We start from the raw sequence: 17,271 nt of genomic DNA, 5'->3' as shown, positions 1-17,271 counted from the left end.
AAATAGATTAAAGAACCGTCTATGGGGTAAAATGGCTTCTATAAGACAGTACAGGTAAATGTAATGGGGGTTTAAGGTAATAAATCCTTTCCCTGTGGTTGGGCAACTTTGGTATAGCTTTTATTTATTTATTAATTTCATGCGATTGATGCTGGCTTGTTTAGACCAACTTCAGACTATTTTCTTCAGCTGACAGAAATTCTAACTATCAGAGAGTTAAAGGAGTAGGGAGTTTACGGTTGTTATTATTCTTATTTTTGTTTTTATTGTTGTTGTTGCTTTTACTTTTGTTGTTGTTGTTGTTGTTGTTGTGACCTTGGGTTCATATGGAAGAGTTCCCAGTGGATTACAGGTTGAATTTGCCCTTTTCTTGCAGCTCACCATACTCCTATCGAAAAATTTGAGAGATGCTGAAAGACATGTGTGTACCAGGGCAGGAGATCCGCCTTGTTACATCGGCGCCACCACGTAAAGGCATCCCCCTCTCCCCGCGAGCAGTCAGGCGGTCCGCGGTCATCGCCAATATCGTGACACTTGATCGGCGGGGAAAATGTGGGCGATAACACGGTCATTTCCGGGACGCGATATTAAGGCTCGAGGCGAATCGCACAGTTTTCTGCAGGATTTTTTTTTTCACTTTCTTTTTTGTGCATATTTTGTCAGACTTTTGGCCATTCCGCCGTGGAACTCCGCATTAATGAGTTTAGTTTGTGCTTTGTTTTTTTCTGTGTGTGTGTGTGTGTGTGTGTGTGTGTGTGTGTGTGCGAGAGAGAGAGAGAGAGAGCGTTTATTTTTGTATGCTGTTACTGTACATAGCTTTATTAAATCACATGATGGAATTATATGTTTTGGCAGCAAGTATATCAATATTTTTTTTTTTTTTACTAATCGACAAAAGCGACAGGGAAAATAATATCATCAGCTCGTTTAAAAGGCACAGGTAACAATAAATGAATAGATAGATTGATAATGGGTAGGCAGACAGATAGACAGATATAATTCATTTTTTCTAGATGGTTTACTGTGATGAAGGAATGCGTAGGAAAGCGAGATATGGAAGTCAGGGAAGCAAAATAATAAACAAGAGACTGAACCAGATAAATAAATATATAAGTGAAACGCACATCACTTAGGTCCTTTTTTTTTTTTTCTTACTAAGCAGTTTCTTCTACGCGTAAAGTAAGTGACTGAAACATTTATTAAGATGACGTTTTATGCACCTAGGTCAAGCCATCGCCAATTAATTTTATTCAAGTTGGCGAAAAAACACGAATACTAAAGGAGTTAACTATGGCCATAACAAACCCGTCCAGTCAGAAAAGTCTCTCCTAGGCTGCATAAAGTGGTCAGGAGATAATAATAAAATTTCAAAGACAGCATCGTTGTGAAAGGGTTAATCACATGGAGGTCAGAGTAGGGAAGATGAAGCCGAGGATTTCGAAGGCTTGTATGATGAGGGACTGGCTGGATGGAATGTCTCACTGGGTGGTTTTATTGATGGATTTCGTATTTTGTCTTTTTCCCTTTTCTGATTTTGAATACTACCAATCCAGTGTATTATTGGGAAATAGGAATAGAATGATGATGATGATGATGATGATGATAAAGATAGTGATGGTGATAATGTTACTGATTATGACGACAATGATAACGGCGATGGCACTAATGATGATGATGATGATAAGCACCCTTCTTCAGTTTCCATGGTAGGGGGAGGAATACCAATTCAAACGAGAGAAATGCAATAACCTAATACCACTCCAGCTCACAATGTTCACACTTACCACTAATTCCAGTCTCTAGTATTACAGATTACGGCTGCTCAGTAATAATTTCCTAAGTACAGTATATAACATGCCGGAATATCAACGCATCTCTACAGCACTAGGCCTGAGGGGGCACTGATATGAGTGGATGGCGTAAAGCCTTGGTTAGACAAATGTCCCTCAGTTAGTTTCATGTTACCCGGGAGGAGGATGGTGGACTGCGGAAGAAGGGCACCTATAGCTTGCAGTCCACCGGGTTTAGATTTCAAATGAACCTGGGGCTATAGCAAGAAAAACAACAACAACAGTTACCTGTACTACTACTACTAATAATAATAATAATACTAATACCACCATCAATACTACTGCCACTGCTCCTGCTGCTGCTGCTACTACTACTACTACTACTACTACTACTACTACTACTACTACTACTATTACCACCACCACCAGTGCTACTACTACTACTAATACTTCTACTATCACCATCATTACTACTACTACTACTACTATTTCTACTGCTACTAATACCACCATCAATACTACTAATAATAATACCATCATCAGTATAACTACTATCACTACTACTACTACTACCACCACTGCAGTTACTAAATAATGATAATAATCATAATCATAATAATAATAATGATAATAATAATAATAATGGGCCTAAGGGAGCTCCCAATGTTGGGGACGACCACTCTCAAATATTATTCCAATCAACGTCAGACGATTTTGTTTGGTTCAGAGTCATAGGAACCTGACTGTGTCAATAATGCTACCATTAACCCTTATGTGGTCGGGGCAGCTCTAATATTGTATTCTAGTTACTACCAGACACTTAACTGAGGTTGCGTCCACACCAAAGGCTCGCTGGGCAGGGCGGGTGCGGGTGGGAGTTCCGTATCACTGGAACCCGTAGACGTCCTCGCCCGCACCAGCACACACCAGTGTATGTGGATGAGTAAATTGGGAGTGTGTCGTCCTGTCAAGGCTACCTCCCTTTCTTTGGTGTAAGCAGCATAGGTATATAAACAGAATTGGATAGATAATAATATGCCCACTACTACCATAACACCAGATCAGAATGTGGTATCCCATCCGTATCAGACTAGATACAATGAGAATTAGTACCAAAAGGTCAGGTGCCGCTTTATGATTGCAAGGGATGTACCCCATATAAGTAGATTACTTTACTTGTGGAACGGGCTTCCCATTGTATGTCCAGAGTTGCATGCATTTATCCTCAACCACTTTATAACACAATCCTCGGTTCCAACTGATCTTCACCACCTCCGTTCGATTTTAATTCTTTCATGGACGCATCGAATTAGATTACTCAGCTGCCACAAGACTGTTTTGTTCAGTTGACAGGATTTCTAATAGTCACTGGATAGCTAACTGCCGGAAGTACCTTTAGAACACTCAAGTTTTCATTGCTTGAATAAAACACTCTGGACCCAGCCTTAATTAACTACCCAAGTGAATCCATGGATGCGAAAAGGTTAGTCAGAATCTGGTAATGCCTCTCACAGTGAAAGGACTTTAAAGCAACCACACAGTGAGATAGCCCATGTATGAACCTGAGCAGCGACAACAACAAGATTAAAGCGGCAATCAGAGCGGTAGGTAAGTAGGCAGGTAGGCGAGTGTGGTGTGGCGGGGAACACGGGAAAACAAACATGAGATGCATAGTTGAAATTACCGCCAGCCACCCAGGTAAACACACACAGGTAGCTGGCTGGCTGGGAGGGTGAGGGGAGAGGGGGAAGGAGGGAGGAGTGAGGGGGGAGGGAGAGGAGGAGTTAAGGGTGAAGGGGCGAGGAGGGGTGAGGGAATGAGAGAGATGTTATGTAACGGGTGAGGGAGTGAGGAGAGGACAGGGTTTGAAGGGTAAAGGGGTGAAGGAGAGGGAATGAGGGAGGAGAGGGGTTAAATGGGGAGGTGATGGGGTGAGGGAGGAGAGGAGTTAAGGGGAAAGAGGCATGAAGGGTGAGGGGGTGGAGGAGGTAATAGCGATGCGACTAACCACTTCAGTCCAGCGACGCTTTAACTGTTACTATCCTCCAACACCCAAACAATCATAGACTACCTGAACTGAAGGGGTTAATTATTGTCTTCATTACCCGTTCATTAAATACCCTCTACTCAAGCTGAATGAAATCGTCTGTAAACAGCAAGAAGTGAACGACAGAAAGCGCCATGGGATTTAGTGGGTTGAAGGGGGATTGTGTGGGAGGGGGAGGGGATGCAATACTGAGGAAGGGATATGTGGATCAAGAGGAGGGAATGTTCGGTATACCGGGTGAGGGGGTGAAAAGAGGGGAGGGGGGGAGGAAGGGCGTTTGGTAAGGGGGAGCAAAAGGTAGGGAAGACGAAAGGGGGGAGACATCAGTGGAAGAGAGAGAGAGAGAGAGAGAGAGAGAGAGAGAGAGAGAGAGTCATAAATGGAAACTGGTGTGCATGTTGGGTTGTGGATGGGGTTGTTTTCTTTGGTTAGGGAGAAAGAATGGAGAGAAAGAGAGAAAAAAGAAAGGGACGAAGGAGAGAGAGAGAGAGAGAGAGAGAGAGAGAAACTGTGAAAGGAGAAAGACAGAAAAGGCAAATGAAAGTGAAAAGGAGAGAGGGAAGAAAGTGGTAAAAAATGAAAAGGTAAAATTGAAAGGGAAGAAAGAGTGAAAGACAGAAATATGTGGAAAAGGGAGAGGCAAAAGAGAAGGAAAACATATGGAGAGAGATGAAGTATAAAGGGAAAAGAGGAAGGAGAAGAGATAAAAGGGAGACAAAAGGGTGATCAAGAACAACTAATAGAAAAGGCAGAAAAAGAAAGAGAGAAAGCGCAGAATGAGAGATAGAATGACACATCCCGGTAACCCAGTGTTGTCGTGTGGTGGTGGTGTGTGTGTGGTATGTTTTACTCGTGAAATAACTGTCAGGCCATAGGGAACGAACTGTCTAATCTATGCTTTTAGTTCCCTGTTCCTTCAGCTTGTAAAATTTCCCATGATAATCGTGTAAAGATGGCAAGAATTAATTACGGAGCATACTGAAGGACATTCCACACTGAAATACCATAGATAAAAATTTCATTGCATTACCAACCGGGGAATGAAACTGAGAGGTGAGCCTAACAACTCTCTATTCGATTTGTTAATAGTGATTTCTGAGTGACGTGCTGTCTGTTAGGGAGGCAAGTGTGGTAATATTAGAGTCTGATCATCTATACCCGTTTTACTCTAACTTGACCTAAATCTGCCGTCTCTCCTCCTTGAATGCTGAATTAAAGCCATAAATTAACTCTAGAGTATGGTGCTAGTCACGAAGAATGGTTATGGAGTGAGTATAGAGCCATAGTCTTTTCTTTTCTCTGTCACTAAAATAGCCCGCAAAAGGACAGAAATCTGGGCCAAGCTAAGGTGAAACAGCTCTATTAAAGGTTGTGTGGTCTGTGTGGTCTATGTATCCGTAATATTAAGACCAGACCACTTGTATGGATTGTATGGTCTGGACGCTTTTTATTTGTCTATATCTGAAATTCTCTCTCTCTCTCTCTCTCTCTCTCTCTCTCTCTCTCTCTCTCTCTCTCTCTCTCTCTCTCTCTCTCTCTCTCTCTCTCTCTCTCTCTCTCTCTCTCTCTCTCTCTCTCTCTCTCTCTCTCTCTCTCTCTCTCTCAATGCTCTTCCTCTTTTTTTCCCTTCCCATCCTTCATATCACCTCTGTATCTCTCACCCTACTCTCACTCTTTCCCTGTTCTTCACCTTCTCCCCTCCTCTCCCCTTCTTGCTTCTCCCCTACGTAATTTTTCTTATACCTTTCCCTGCCCCCTGTCTCTCCCCATAATCCCTCCACACATACTCTCTCTCTCTCTCTCTCTCTCTCTCTCTCTCTCTCTCTCTCTCTCTCTCTCTCTCTCTCTCACACACACACACACACACACACACACACACACACACACACACACCATTCTTCTTTATCTCCCCACCTTTTCGAAAATGCTGGTTTCCCCTTCGTCCTTCACATAGCAGTCCCCTATATTTGGGAACCTGGATGTAACACTGACTGTTGTATGATGTAATGGAAGACTGGGATTTACTACACACGAATTGTCTGACTAAGTGACCCTCGATCAATTTCAGTCCTAATCTTTTTTCCTCTTCCCTCATTTCTCCCTCACCCACTTCCTACCCCTTCTTCCTCCTCTCCCCCTCAATCTTTCATCCTTGAGCCACCCTTCGCAGTTATCCTCTCCATCACCCCTCCCCCCCTTCTCTCCCCTCTCCTCCCCCACTCATCAATCTTCTCTATCTTCCGTACCTTTCCTTCACCCTCTCCCTGCTCCAAGTCATCTCCCCATCCCTCGCATTTGGACCCCTCCTAACAAGCTCTCCCTCCCCCACCCTCCGATTACCCATTTCCTTATCTTTGTATCCGATTTTCAGAGTAGGCTTAGTAGGCCGTTCTCAGAGGCCCGGCAACCTTCACTCATCAGGAGAATGGATGGTAGGGCTGTCTCAATCAGGTATGGTACGCTGGTGGTGTTTTTACGGTATGTCGATGGGTCTTGTGGAAGATTAAGTTTTCTTTAACGAAATTCAAGTTATCACATTTTTTCTCTGCCTCGGCCTGCGCTTGAACTCGCGTCCTTTCAGACAGTAAGCCACTTTTCTAACCACTTGACCTTTGTTTCCTGTCCCCCTCTTCCCCTTTCCCTTGTCCCCCCCCCCCATACCTCTCTTCCGTAACCTTCGATAGTCCCTCCAGGTCGTTCTATCCCTCACCTCAACACCGCTCTCTCTCTCTCTCTCTCTCTCTCTCTCTCCCAGATATATCTTTACTGAGGCGAGTGATTCGTAGTGATCTTGATAAAAGTGTTCTGTTTGGTTCAAAGACAGCAAATAGATTTTAGTTCTGTATTGGAAAAATCTCAGCCAAGTAAAATACTGTAATTATGAAAACAGATTCATCCAAAAGCGCGTCTTCATTATACAGAGGATATAAAAACAACAACAACAGCTGAAGTCAGAGTTTAAGTGTTCGAATATACAGTATATCTGAAGAAATAAATCCTAACACTGTATAGCGCCCTAGTACTTTTACGTCCAGAGTAGTAGCAACAGTTTAGTGGCAGCAGCAGCCTCAGGTTCATGTGAAATGTGAACCCAGTGGACTGCAGGCCTGAACTCTCCTTCTGTAGTCCACAATCCTCCTTGTCATGGATAAGGAAGTAGTTGAGGGACGTTAGGAATATCCAGGCAGTTCAGCCACGTGATTATATCGGTGCCACCACATGAAGGCCTTCCTCTCCAGCACCAAGCATAGAGTTATATATACTGTGTAGTTATGATCAGCTTACAAAAAAATATATATGGAGAAGCTCGTGAAAATACGATGTGAAAAAAAAAAAAAGAAGACATACGAGGAAAGACATGAAGAAAAGAATCTGTTTAGTGTAATTAAGGCCAGTCTACGAGGATATTTAATTCAGGCGCCAAAATTTGAATATCTGATTATGTGACAGCTGGTTTATACCGCACAATACGCTGGTCGAACTAGATTTGAGGTAATGGCTGTAAAATTATCAGTAAACGTTTCCAGTCCATCGAAGAAAACGTTTATCCTTTAGTACGTTTATCATACGTAGGACAAAAATTATATTAAAGAGTGATAAAGTACCATCAGTTTCAAATCCTCTTAAATATTTACCTTTTTAATCCCCAGGTAAACATGCTGTCTGATGAATAATACACTTCGGATCAGTATTGTTTTTCTCCATTTCATATCATGGAATATACACCCAAAAAATCGTTATGCATTTGATATTTACAAATGAAAATGTTATGGAATGTAATATATTTCCATTCACTTTTTCCTATCAGATTTCCGTGACAATTTTATGTAATTCAAAAAAGAACTATAGTTTTTTTGCTATTTGTTTTCCGTTTTGCTCCTTTGAACGCCAGCCATCCATATCTGTCGCTCTTGCACTCATGCACCCACAGTCCCTCCCTCTCACCCCACCCCCAGTCCTTCCCTCTCACCCAACCCCCTGTCCCTCCCTCTCACCCCACCCACAGTCCCTCCCTCTCACCCCACTCACAGTCCCTCCCTCTCACCCCACTCACAATCTCTACCTCTCATTCCACCCCCACACTACCACATCCCTTCCCTACCGCTCATTCTCCCACCTCCTCTACCCCAATCCCCCTCTCCCTCCTCATCCCTCATCCTCCCCCTTCTTGACCCCCTTCACCTCACCCCCTCTCACCTCCTGACCCCCACTCTCCCCTCGTCCTCCCCCAACTTCCCCTCTTACCTCCCCCCCCCCCGCCATCAATCCTACTGGATCCCACCTCATTACTCTTGGAATCAGAAATTTGTGTGCGGCCTTTTTCTTTCTTCTCTCTCTCTCTCTCTCTCTCTCTCTCTCTCCTTCCAGCCTTTCTCTCTCACCTTCACATCGCCTTCCTTCCGTCTTCCTCCCGTAGCTCTCCACCTCTCTCTTTCTCTCCTTTCCCTTCCTTCCTTCTCTCTTTCTCTCCGTCCCACCTCTCCTCTCCCTCCGCCTCCCTTTTTTCTTCTCCCCGTCATTTCATTTCTCTCCCTACGTCTCTCCTTTACCTCCCACTCCGTATACTCTTGGTCTTAGGAGGCTCCGGGGCACCTCTATTCTAATCTCACTTGTTTTTCCCCGTTTTCTTTTGCATTCTCATATTTTCTTTCTCATGTCTTTTGTTGCTAAGTAAGATTATCATTGTCTTCTTTGGTTCTTCATTTTCTTTAATTCTTCTCCTTCGTCTTCATCTTCTTCTTGGGGTTTTTATTGTTGTTGTTGTTGTTGTTGTTGTTGTTGTTCTTCTTCTTCTTCTTCTTCTTCTTCTTCTTCATTTTCATCCTCATCATCCTCATCTTCTTCTTCTTCTTCTTCTCCTTCTTCTTCTTCTTCTTCTTCTCTTTCTTCTCCTTCTTCTTCTTCTTCTCTTTCTTCTCCTTCTTCTTCTTCTTCTTCTTTTTCATCATCATCATCATCATCATCATCATCATCATCATCATCTTCTTCTTCTTCTTCGTCTTCTTGTTCTACTTATTCTTACACTTTTTCTTATTTCCTCCTCCTCCTCCTGCTCCTCCTCCTCCTCCTCCTCCTCCTCCTCCTTCTTTCACCCCTCACTGCAAGATTCAACCTTTTCCATGTTTCCTACCGTCTTACGCAACTTTTCCTTCATTTCCTACTTACAACAATTTCTGAATTAGTGTCTTTTCTTGGCCTCCTTCTCCAGTTAACGACTTCCAACATATGTTTTGCCTTGGGGTTCCTTCTGCTTGTAATAATCTTTTGCGTAAATAAAATTGTGTTCATCCAGCTTACAACTATTTTACTCTTCTTCTTTTTCTTCTTCTTTCAAAATATAATGGTGGGAAGTTTACATATTTTGGGGTAACTTGCCAAACGCTGGGGTTGTTTTTAAGTAACCCCGGTCTGTCTGGCCGAGCAAGCCCATCAACCGCAGGCAAGCAAATTCTGCGTGGCCGTCCCGTGCAGCGAACCGACCCTTGCGGCAGACAGTGCCTTACGGTGGCGAGGCGCGGGGAAGTGTGTGGAGGTTTGATTCAAGATGGTCGCCAGATCTGCATCTCTCCACCCAGTTAACAGCGACACCATAGTAGGCTCCACATCACCCCGTTCTTTAGTTATATGGTTGCCACCCAGCGTTGTAAATGGTATCCTGTTATCTGACGCCGCATCCTGTGATAAGTGTTTTCGTCCCTACTCAGCAAAGACCACTTCCCAAGATACACCATCCTCCCTTACGACACTTTCACACACTACATCTGCAACTCGTTCGGAATCTCCATCTTGCTAATGTCCTTCTGCCTTTCTTCCTGGTTTCTGACGCCGCAACCTGTGAGGGGTGTTTCTGTCCTACTCAGTAACGACCTCTTATACACAGCAAACCTCCCTTACATACTCTTGCACCTTAGACCGTCTTCTCGTCATCTTAGAAGGCTCTCCAGAACCTCATATTTACCGATCTATATCTGCACCTGGCGCCTTGATACTGTATTCCTTTGCAAGTTACTAATACCAGCTATGTCAGCACTGGGATATTACCAAACTCTCGAAACTCACCAGAATATTATCCCTTATTTTCCCCAGCTCGTTTTTGGCTTTCCTCCTGCTGCTCTCAGACATAATATTCACCATCCTTTGAGCCTGGGAAAGTCTTCTTCATTTTATTCTTGTCATCTGGAGACGGTTTTATTTAACGTGGAATAGACTTGTTTAATCTGGGGGAAATGATAGAGCTTGTGTAATCCTCCCAAACACACTACTCCTTCCCTAAGCTGAATAATCGTCTGGTAGAAGCAAGAATAAAGCAGTAAGAAAGTAAATGAGTATGCTAATAAGAACGTGTAAGAATAAGCCAAAAAGAACGTATAAGAATAAACCAACAAGAACGTAAAAGAATAAACCAGTAAAAACGCAAAAGAATAAACTAATAAGAACGTAAAAGAACAGACTAAAGAACGTCACTTGAGCTAAAGGGATTAAGAGACCTGCCCTATAGCAAAGGTTCTAACAAGGGATTAGAACCCATATAAGAAGGGAGCAGGTTTTCATCTACTGTTTTTATTTATTTATTTATTTTTTTATCATCTGCATCTTTAAAAAAAAAAACACTCTCACCTCCTATACCCATTTTGCTCTAACTTGGCCTAAATTTACCTTCTCTCCATATTGAATGCAGAGTTGTAACAAGAGATTAACACGAGAATATGGTGTTAGGAAGAAGTGCCATGAAAAGGATGTAGGACCGCAGTATTGTATTTCCCTGCCAATGAGCTACGTGAAATAATCTGCAGAAGGACAAAAATATGGGCCAGGTTAAGGTAAAAAGATCATAATTACCTCACGTATGAACCCATTAGCATCCCCTCTTCCTGCTCTCTCTCGCCTTTAGTTATACGGTACTTGTTAAAAAAAAAAAAAAAGCCACGTTATTTTTATCTTATTTTCATATTATTATCGATATTGCATTAGTAGCATAGAAAAGAATTAAAAGTCACAATAAGCAAAACAAATCGCTAAGGAAAAGGCGTTACATAATCCCCTCAGACAAAAGAGAATACTCCATCTTTCTCTTAGTCTCCCTCCTGCCGCTGCCACACTATATAACTCACCTTAAGAGACCTGAGACGGTGCCAAGATGCTAACAAGGGGACCCGTACAAGAGGGGAGAGGGTCAGCACCTGGTTACTGTCTCATCAGCGTCTACAAACACCTCGTCTCGCCTCTTAACTACCCTGACCCTGTTTATGCTGGGGAGGGGAGAGAGACACTGACCCTCTGGATATTGGGTGGGACTGATAAGGAAATTGGCCCCCTCCAGTTCTGCGACGGTTTATATATGTATGGAAATTGACTCCCTCCAGTTCTGTGACGGATTATATATATGGAAATTGCCCCCCTCCAGTACTGCGACGGTTTATATTGTAGGCTATATAGGGAAATCGCCCCCTCCATTACTGTGACGGTTTATATGTAAAGAAAATTACTCCTTCAGTACTATAACGGTTTATGTATCTTAGATTCAACCCAATGACGTTTTTTTTCTTTAGTCTTGTTATTTCCATGCGATTTGCTCAGTTAAGAGACATTTATCATATTCTTTTTACTCTGACTTGGCCCAGATTTTCGTCCTTTCGCAGCTCATTTCACGCAGCTCGTGTGGCAGAACAAGAGAGAACTGCAGTCCAACATTCTTTTAATAGCACTTCTTCGTGACTAGCATCATACTCTAGTGTTACCCACTTCTTGGAACTCAGGATGTAAGATGGAGAGACTGCAGTTTCAGGCCAAGTTAGAGTAAAAAGAGTATAGTGATTTTTTCTTAACTCTTCTAATTCAAAAATTCCCCAGTAAATTAAAGAGGTTAAGCTGTTACGAGTTCCCTTAGCTAAAAAAAAATGTATATATATATCATCTTGTTTTGGCCTGAGTATTGTACCAACTCTCCGAATATTGGTTTGTATACGTAAGGAAACCCGCTCCTTCAGTAGTGACCATTTATATAACCTCATCCTTAGTCCACTGAAAATTCTCTTGGGTGAATGAAGTTGTCTGTTGTTAGGATGCATTGAGATGGATGTTGTCAGTTCAGTGAGACTCCAAATTTATCCCCCAGAGTCCAAAACATCTCTCCCGCTATGAATAATACAATCGTCTGTCACCAGTAAGAGTCAACAAAACAAAATAGAATGAAATAAAATATAATAAAATAAATAAAGCATCCTAGTATAGAAGGGAGTTATCAGTAGAGTTATATCTTTGTGATGTATGTTCTTCCTGTTTTTGGATCCTGCTCACCTCATTAATAGCAGAACAAAATGATGATGATAATGATGATGATGATAATGATGATGATGATGATGATGAAGGATGATGATGATGATGTCACTTAGTTCTGCTACTCTTCATCCTTTCCTTTTCCTGCCTCTTGAACTTATCACATATGTTTGACATTGGTTAATAAGCTTTAGGTTATGATTACACTGATGATGACGATGATGATGATGGCCTTGGTTTTGTGTGTGTGTGTGTGTATGTGTGTGTGTGTGTGTGTGTGTGTGTGTGTGTGTGTGTGTGTGTGTGTGTGTGTGTGTGTGTGTGTGTTCTCTTATCAATAATCTACATGTTAGTGAAGATATGATTAATGACAGGGACTCTGATGATGATGAACTTTGGCAGTCAGACTATAATATAACAAGGGTAAATGGGAACACGGAGAGGCTGAAGGAAAGCTCTCAAGAAGATACGGTGATGAAAGGGAAGAAGGGAGCAGAGAGAGAGAGAGAGAGAGAGAGTATAGTGCAGAGAGGAAAGTGAAGTGTGTTTGTGTGTGTGTGTGTGTGTGTGTGTGTGTGTGTGTGTGTGTGTGTGTGTAGCGTAGTGTACAGTAGAGAGGGAGCTGAGATGTGTGTGTGTGTGTGTGTGTGTGTGTGTGTGTGTGTGTGTGTGTGTGTGTGTGTGTGTGTGTGTGTGTAGAGGGCGAGGTGAGCAACATTAGCATACAGATGACTCCTCGGACCAAGAGGGGCCGTGTTCCTTTGGTCCTAGGAGACTCCCTGACACCTCCTTCAAGGCGATTTGTTTTGCATAGTACGTACAGGTGACGTCACTGTTTTGCATATTACGTACAGGTGACGTCATGTTTTCCATATTACGTACAGGTGACGTCATTGTTTTGCATATTACGTACAGGTGACGTCATAGTTTTGCATATTACGTACAGGTGACGTCATAGTTTTGCATATTACGTACAGATGACGTCATAGTTTTGCATATTACGTACAGGTGACGTCATAGTTTTGCATATTTCGTACAGTTGATTCAGGTATTTTCATGGATGCCCTCTTGTACCATTTACTTTTTTTTTTTTTATAATTACTCTTTAATATCCTCTTATAAACTATCTATATTTCGTTACACACACAGTTAAATATTACCGCGCCAAAGAAATAAGTAGAATGATAAAAAAAAAAAAAAAGAAGAAGAAAGTGGATTTGAAAGACGGCTGCTATGTGGAAGGATTTTTTACCTACCGCATGTTTTTGTGTGTGTGTGTTATTTTTTCTATTGGGATATTCCGGGAAGAGGATGCCAATTTATAGATTATTTTTTCGCCTAATTTTAAATCCTACATCGACATTGGTGATATTTTTAACCCGCTACTGAGCTATAATTACTGTCCTAATGGCCTTAAGGGTGAATTATGAGGGCGTCTCTCTCTCTCTCTCTCTCTCTCTCTCTCTCTCTCTGGCCCATGTTAACACCTCCAATAAAGCGGACGACGACTCAGCTCAGGCGTTACCTTTATTTCACGCTTACACACACACACACACACACACACACACACACACACACACACACACACACACATACACGGGTTCTCTATACGAGCCTGAATGTGTACGATGTGAATGATTTGTGTATGTGTGACGGAAAATGTGCATGATACGCATGATTGTATGTGTATGATGTATAATTTGTATGTGTATGATACGTATTGTCAGTGATATGTATGGAATGAATGTGTAAAATCTGTATGATGATTGGATGTGTATGATGTGCTAAGAGAAATATGTGTATAATTCTGGTGTATGTTATGTGCGTATGTGTAAATGTAATGTTTGTGTGTGTGTGTGTGTGTGTGTGTTGTGCTTAGTGTATGAATATATGTATGTGAGTGTTTGTGTGTGGATGTATGTGTGATAGTGTATGCCTAAATGTGCGTGTGTATGTGTGTGTGTATGTATGTGTGATAGTGTATGCCTAAATGTGCGTGTGTATGTGTGTGTGTGTGTGTGTGTGTGTGTGTGTGTGTGTGTGTGTGTGTGTGTGTGTGTGTGTGTGTGTAGGTTTCTGGCTGCGTTTTCTCTCTGTGTATGATACCAGTGATGTGTAGATTATTCACTTGCCATCCAATAACACAAGGGTCGAATCTTTTGGTCACGAGTCGGCTTCCTGGCGTAGCGATCAACACTGGCACCTCAAGAGCGACAGATCTGATAAAGACTCAGCAGAAGGCCTTTGCTAGTGATGCCTGGAAGTTTGCTGAATTAAAATACTTCAGCCGAATGGAGCGTGTAAGGGTTTATATCCGTGGGCATTAAGAGGTTATTGCCCACATTATGCCACTCAGGGATAAGGGAGGCTGGTTATACAGGTAGATAGATATATGGGCAGATAGACAGACAGGTAGATAGACTGATAGATGAGTGGATGTACTGAATGTGTTATTTAGCCGCCGAGATATGCTGAGGAGGTGGTCAGGCATTAATATTAATAGAAAACTTCTTCACCTACAAAAGTTTCAGAATCGGAGAGAGAGAGAGAGAGAGAGAGAGAGAGAGAGAGAGTAAAACTGAATGCTGAGTGAAATCAGAAGCACGAAAAATAATAGAAAAATAGAGTTGAGGAAGAGGGTGAGAAGTTTACATTAAATAAAGTGTAAGAAGTAATGAAATTAGGAAACATTATTAAATGATGAGGTAATGAATGTGGGATAAAGGAAGAGAGAGAGAGAGAGAGAGAGAGAGAGAGAGAGAGAGAGAGGAGGAAATACTCGTATGGAGATAATGGAGGAGGAGAACAAAGGAGAAGGAAGGAAAAGAGTAAAAATAAGAAGTAAGGAGACAAGAGAAATAAAAAAAGAAAATGAGAGATTGAAGAATGAGGGAAAAGAAACGATTGAGAAGGAGGAGAAAATGAGATAATAAGGCGAGATGACAAAAAGGAGAGGAAGAGAGAAAGAGACAAAGAAGAATGAGGAAGAGAGGAATAGGAAGAAGGGAGGAAGTGAGGAAGGCAGAAGCAAGAGGGAGAAGAAATGAAAGGAGAGAAAGAAGAGAGAGATGTGAGAGAAATTAGGATAAAAATGAGGTGAGATGAAGGAGCAGAGAAGAGGAGCGGAAGGAAGGAAGAGGGAGAAAGAAAGTTGTCCACCTTGCATATTTGCCGTGAAAGTTTGAGGCAGAGTTGCGAGTGAGACAGGAGGGAAGAAATAGAGGGAGGAGAGGGGGAGGGAAGGGAAGAGATGAGAAGAGAAAAGAGAGAGAGAGAGAGAGAGGAGGGAGGGAGGAAGGGAGGAAGAAAACGAAAAGTAATAAAAACGGCAAGAATAAGAAACAGGGAAACAAAGAATAAGAAGAATTGAAGAAGCAAGAAAGACAGAGAGAGAAGAACTGAGGAAGGAGAGGGACAAGACGAGAGAACAAATGAAGACGAAGGAAGGAAGGAAGAAAGAAAGAAGGAAGGAAGGAAGGAAGAAAGAAAGAAGGAAGGAAGGAAAGAAGAAAGAAAGAAAGATGGAAGGAAGAAAGGAAGAAGAAGAAGAAGGTGGAGGAGGAAGAAGAAGTGAATGAAATAATTTTGTTAACTGTTATTGCATCTAAGCCATCTTCTTCATCTTAAAGAACTTGTATTGAAATGGTTACTGACGATTATGCACATATGTAATTTCTCTAAGCTGACAATATTTCCCCTCAGTTGAAGCAAATCGTCTGGTGGCAGCAAGAATATGATGAAAATGTCTTCTGGCTTAGAGAGTTAAAGAAGAAGATAAAGAGAAAATATAGAGGAGGTGGAGAAAAGGAGGGAAAGGAGAGAAGTATCGGAAAATCTGATAAAGGAGACGCAGGGGAAGAAATATTGGAGAAAGGGAGTAATGCGGGAGGAAAGAGAGAGAGAGAGAGAGAGAGAGAGAGAGAGAGAGAGGGGAAAGGTGATCGATAAGAGTAGGGGAGAAAGATCATTTTATTATTTCCATGTACAAAAAGAACCAAAGGCTGGGATCTTCAAAGCCTGTCCCTTCCGAAGAAAGTTGAATAAAAGAATGTCAGCCTCTTGATCCACTGACTTCGGGATTCCTTGACATATTGCGTTTAAAATATTGCAGGTCACAGGGATTAGGGCGTCTGGCCGTGGATAGATAGATAGATAGACAAAGATAGAAAATAGATAGACAGTGATAGAGGTACACACACAGATGGAGAGATAGAGAGAGAGACAGACAGACAAATACATAGACAGACAAACAGGCAAATATATAGATGACAGAGACAGACAGATAGATAGTTAGATAGATAGATAGACTGATAGGCAGACAGACAGACAGCTAATTAATGCAGAAAGACAGAGAGAAAGGCAGAGTGAAAAACGACGGCTCCAGAGTTGGCCAGCTGCACACACATGAAAAACTGAAAGTACTAATTTTTTCAGGTAGGGTTGAAGGAGCGTGTCCAGAGGGGGAGAGAGGAGGAGAGATAAGGAAGGGAAGATGGGAGAGAGAAGCGAAAGATGCATGGAAGAGGGAGAGGAGGAAGGACGGAAAACGGGTGGGGAAAAAGGGTGGAAAGAGAAGGTGGGAGATGGGAGAGAGGAGGAGAGGATGGATGGAAAGGAAGAGGAAAGGAGCGGAAAGGGAGATGAATGAAGGAAGGAAGATACAAGAAGGAAAATAAAGGAGAAAGGAGAGGGGAAAAGGAGTGAAGAGAGGGAAAGACGTGAAATGAAGAGGAGGCGAGAAAAAGAAGAAAAAAAAAAGAGGAGGGAGAAGGATGAATATAGTGGAGCTGAGGAAAGAAGTGAAGGAGGGTGAGAGGTAAGGGGGACTGGATAGACTGGAAGGAGGAAGAAAAAGAGAGAGAGGGAGAGAGAGGGAAAGAAAAGGAAAAGAAGGAGGTGAACGGTAAACGAAGAGTGAGTGATAATAATGAGAGGGAGAGAGAGAGAGAGAGAGAGAGAGAGAGAGAGATAAAGGTGAGGAGGCAGGAGCAGGTGTAAACAACTATTGGTCTATGTCAGTCTGGAACCCCCGTGCCATATACTCTCTCTCTCTCTCTCTCTCTCTCTCTCTCTCTCTCTCTCTCTCTCTCTCTCTCTCTCTCTCTCTCTCTCACACACACACACACACACACACACACACACACACACACACACACA

This window comes from Coenobita brevimanus, chromosome 61 (assembly GCF_032717465.1).
Source record: "Coenobita brevimanus isolate Jiangsu-jjx chromosome 61, ASM3271746v2, whole genome shotgun sequence".
NCBI lineage: Eukaryota > Metazoa > Arthropoda > Malacostraca > Decapoda > Coenobitidae > Coenobita > Coenobita brevimanus.
This window is presented reverse-complemented; position numbering follows the sequence as displayed.